This window comes from Manihot esculenta, unplaced genomic scaffold, assembly GCF_001659605.2.
Source record: "Manihot esculenta cultivar AM560-2 unplaced genomic scaffold, M.esculenta_v8 Scaffold64, whole genome shotgun sequence".
Classification (NCBI taxonomy): Eukaryota; Viridiplantae; Streptophyta; class Magnoliopsida; order Malpighiales; family Euphorbiaceae; genus Manihot; species Manihot esculenta.
Window position 1 is genome coordinate 191118 of NW_025215481.1, and position 5000 is coordinate 196117.

A 5000-nucleotide genomic window follows, 5' to 3' on the forward strand; every position below is an offset into this window, starting at 1 on the left:
GTGTGGGCATGGCATTTGTATGTTGTGCTCGTGCCGATGTGCGAGTTTCCAGGTGATGCACTGGGCTTTGGGATTTTGTTGTGCTAATATTTCCATCCAACTCGGCGGTCAGTACCTCAACTCCGACGACGAACTCAGTGCTATTGGGGCCGATCCCCATGCTTGGAGTATCAATTGGATGCTTGTGCAAGGCTTCGGTGTGGCATTCTAGTGCCGTGCTTGGGTCAACGTGCTGGCGGAAATGCGATGCAATGGGCATGGTGTGAGTTCCTGGTGGCATAGACTTTTGAGGCGTTTGGGTCTGGCGACAGGGCTGAAGCTATTGGGGTCGAAGGCTTTGCCGGGGGGTGTCAAATGGAAGCCGGTTCAAGGTGTGGATACCGCACTCTGAACACAGGCGGACGTGCGATGCAACCTGTCTTAGTTTGTGTCCTTGGTGGTGTAGGCCTGCTGCTTGGTGGGGTCTTACGTTCCTCGGGGTCGTGGATGGACGTCGGGGCTGTTGTGGTTTTGCAATACCTAGGCTGGGGGGATGAGCTTGGTGCTAATGCTTTTGTCAAGGCGTTGCGAGTGCTTGGGGGAGGGCGTGGTGATATAATGCCGTGCTCAATCCTATGTGCGAGTGGCGTTGAGGCACATGCTGCGGCAGAATGGCAATTTCCTTTGGTTGCGGTGGCGCACTGTTGCTCGTGCCGATGTGTCCCACTGTGGTGGTTGCTTTTGCTTAGGCTTTGGGGATGAGCCTGGTGCTTCTACTTTGTCAACACGTGCGATTGCTTAGGTGAGGGCGTGGCGTTTCATGCCACCTGTTTCTCCGAACCGACGCATGAGCTGTCGAGGCATATGTTGAAGTATTGTACGGCGAGTTTCTTTGGTTGCGGTGATTGGACTCTCACGGTGCCCCACTCGTTCCCTCCATGCTGTTTGCGTTGCTAAGGTTGAGGGGATGATCTCGGTTTCCACTGTTTTGTTGAGGCAACGCGAGTGCTTGGGGAAGGCATGGCACCCCGTGCCGTGCTGAATCCGTCGTGCGAGCAGCCGAGGCAAGGTGGTGGTACGTAGGGTGATTCCGTTTGGCTGAAGTGATTGCTTTGTCGTCAGAATCGAACGTTCCATTCATAACTGTTTTGCATTTCATTATTTGCATTGTCCCTCCCTCTCCGATTCATCCTCGCGCACAGCGGTGCGGGCAATTGCTCCATTTGGCGTTTCGGCATCCCGTCGTGCTTTCGCTCGTCGGGGGGCAGTTCGTCGCGTGGGGTTGCTGCTCAGTGTACGTGGTGGCGCATGAGCGGTTACGAGATCGTTTCTGCTGGCAGGCTCTTTGCTGGAGCATCGAACTGTTGGCTCTCGATCCCTTTCAGTCGCGGCCCGAGAGCGGATCGCGCCTCGGTGCAACGAATGGGTTCCTGTGTTGCATACCCACAGAAGCGGAATTCGAAAGTTTTGATGTCCATTTTTTCGCTCTGCGCCCCCTTCGGAGCGCGAAGCGGACCCCGTAGCTGCATCCGTGTTCCAAGCATGCCTTTATTGGCTGCCGTGGCCCATGGACTGTCGCTGTGCTCTCGGATGCGGAATGTGATGCGGGAGGATGGAGTCTTCTCCTTCCATAAGCCCAATTATCCCATCGGTAACAGAACGACCGGCGCGCCCGTCTCGAACCCCCGGCATGCTGGGGCCTCCGTGCGGGCGACGACGTCGCGAAGGAATGCTACCTGGTTGATCCTGCCAGTAGTCATATGCTTGTCTCAAAGATTAAGCCATGCATGTGTAAGTATGAACTAATTCAGACTGTGAAACTGCGAATGGCTCATTAAATCAGTTATAGTTTGTTTGATGGTATCTGCTACTCGGATAACCGTAGTAATTCTAGAGCTAATACGTGCAACAAACCCCGACTTCTGGAAGGGATGCATTTATTAGATAAAAGGTCGACGCGGGCTCTGCCCGTTGCTCTGATGATTCATGATAACTCGACGGATCGCACGGCCATCGTGCCGGCGACGCATCATTCAAATTTCTGCCCTATCAACTTTCGATGGTAGGATAGAGGCCTACCATGGTGGTGACGGGTGACGGAGAATTAGGGTTCGATTCCGGAGAGGGAGCCTGAGAAACGGCTACCACATCCAAGTGTCACGGACTAAACGATTCCAACCCCAAAAATCGCTTAAGCCGTGCGGCACTCAGCTCAGTCCGTCGAGCTAAGTCAGCCTAACCTCACAATCACGCAGCGGAAAGTAATTTGAAGGGTTGTGAAGAGCTCGGCCAGCTTCTTGTGGGATGAAGGAAGCTAAACTAGCTAAACTAGCTAGAAGGGAAGAGAATTGGGGAAAATGGCTTTTATATTACACTTGGGAAAATTTACAAGGCAAGAATACAAGAAAGCTCACAAATGTACCACAAAGTGTCTACAAGGTGTCCCAAAGGCTATTTTGGTGTTGGAGGCTCCCACTCTCAAGTTGTTCAGTTACATGTTGCCAATGGGGGTATTTATAGGCAAATGAGGGTGCTCAACCGACCTTAACTCGTGGTTGGTGTTTTTCCACGTGTCTGCCCCTGTTTGGGCGGTTTGGGAGCAATCTGGGACGTTCTGGAATTTTCTGGCAGATTCTGGCAATGAACCTCATTTTGGCGTGCTACGGGCCCGTGCGCCCTGCGCGTCCTCGGCCCGCCCGCGCCTCTCTGCCCGCGCCTCGCAGCTTCCAGCAGCGCCTGGAGAATCCTCGAAGCTTCTGGAACTCTCGCGCGTCTTCCAGCCCGCGTGAACCTCGTTTCCCCGCGCGGCCAACCAGCATCGTTCCGTGCGCGCGGCCCACCAGCGCGCCCCATCTGCGCGCTCGGCCCGCCAGCCTCGCGCGGCCTGCCAGCGTGCCCGCTGAACCTCATCTGCGCCTGGACATCTCCGGATGCCCCTGGAACCTTCTCGACTGTTCCAGCCCCATTGAACCTCCTTCCATCTGGCGACGCCCCCTGGCTTCCAGCACCTTCTCCCGTGCTGGGCTGGCCCAATTGCACCCCGTTGGGCCTGCCACTCGCCAGATTGCCTCCATTGCCTTTGCCAGCCCGTCTGGCCTGCTGGGCTCCACTCCTGGCCCAGTCCCGAAGTGAACCTCGCTTGCTAGCCCTCCTGGCCCGCAAGTCTGCCTGTTTTCCCCAACAGTGCCAGTCACCCCTGGCACCCACGGGCCCGTTCAACCTGCCTGCTGGCCAATCTGCCCCAGTTGGCATTTTTCCCCTGCAACCAGCAGCACAAGCCCGTTGAACCTCATTTGGGCTGCCACCCAGGCCCAAATGCAGAATTGGCTCCAACAACCTGTAAAGCCAATTTTCCTTCCAATTTTGGGGGTCCTTGGTCCCATCACCTTTGGACCGTGACATTCTCCCCCACTCATCCTCGCGACGCCCTCGTCGCGTCTTCTTCGCTTGCCCAACACCACTTGAGCAAACTTCGGACCTCTTCGCATCTCCCTTGTGCGAAGTTGTGGAGGACCCCTCCGTATGTCCACCTACATACGAAGTGTTGCCTTCAGCCTTCTCCTCTAGTGCACTAGTAGCATTCCCCTTGTCCTTGTGGCTAGGTGACTTTGCCATCCCCTCGGCTTTGCACCTACTTTTGCTCCCCCTTGAGCGTCGTCGCCTACGCCTCCCTTGCTTCGGCGAAACCACTTCCCTCGGACTTTCAGCTACTTTGGACCCCTCGTCCATGGCACCATCCACCTTTTCCCTTGGTGGTAGCTCCCTCGGCAACTTTATACCCTTTTGGTCTCCACGTTCCCCTAGGTCCTTCCTCAAACACGAGGATGAAGATGACGACGATGAAGATGATGAGGTACCCGCTTCCTCATCTTGCTCCTCCAAACTTTCCACCCGTCCAAGTGTTCCACACACTTGTAAAGAACCCAAGTTTGCCACCAACGGAGTCTCCTTGTTGCTTTGCTCCCTAGCAACAAGCTCACTCCTCCTTGGGCATTCACCACTCCTATGAGGACCTTTGCAAAAATGACACCTTCGCAAAGATCTACTCTCCTTAGGGACTTCCTCCTTGCCTAGTAGAGGGATGGATGAAGTGGACTCACAATCCCTATCTCTCCTCAAACTTTCCACCTCATCTTTCATCCTTCTCAACTCCTCTACTAATTTCCCAAGTTCACCCCTTAACAACACATTCTCTTCCTTAAGTGTGGCAATCTCACTAAGGAGGGAGGATTTCGAAGACTCACCTTCTTTAACCACCTTGTCGATGGCTTCATTTAGCGCCCCTTGCATCTCCTCGCGAACCTCGTCTATACTTGACTCAAATTCCTCAAGGTGGGACTCTATCTCCTCGAAGCGTTGATCATCATCGACAAGTCGCAATTGCACCCTTGCGAGCTCGACCTCAAAGTCCCCTAGCTCCGCTCTCCCTTGGCTAGGTTTCTTTGGCTCCAACTTCCTCCTTAGGTCGCCATGCTCCTTCCCTTTTGGAGCACCCAAGCCAACCATCCCAACTTCCTTTGTCGGGCTTGACATTGTTGGCAAAATTTGCTTCCTTCGATGAAAACCTCCTTTCTTCCAAAACGGGTGGGGGAACCAAGTACTCCTCTTTACTTGGTCGCGGGTAAAATTCTGCTGCTTTTGGCCTCTCACAGAAAGAACCTCACTGCACTACCCCCGTAGGCAGTTTTGAACCTCACTGGTTACTCCAGCACACAGATTTTCTTCCCCTGAAAATCTGCCACCAATGCCCAGAAATCACCCTCACAATTCTGGACAGGCTAACCTCGCTGGACTGTTCTTCTGCAGCCAAAAATCACCCTTGCCGAAACTGCTCAGCAACTTGCCCAGAAACTGGCAGAAATAACCTCAGTTCCTGCCAAACCAGCACCCCAATAATTCTGGCAGACTCTCGCCCAGAATCAGCTGGAAATAACCTCACTAAGGCAAGCTGACCCTCACTGAAGCAGCAATACCACCCTCTGGTATCTCAGCAACTCCAATCACAGCAGAAATAAACCTCA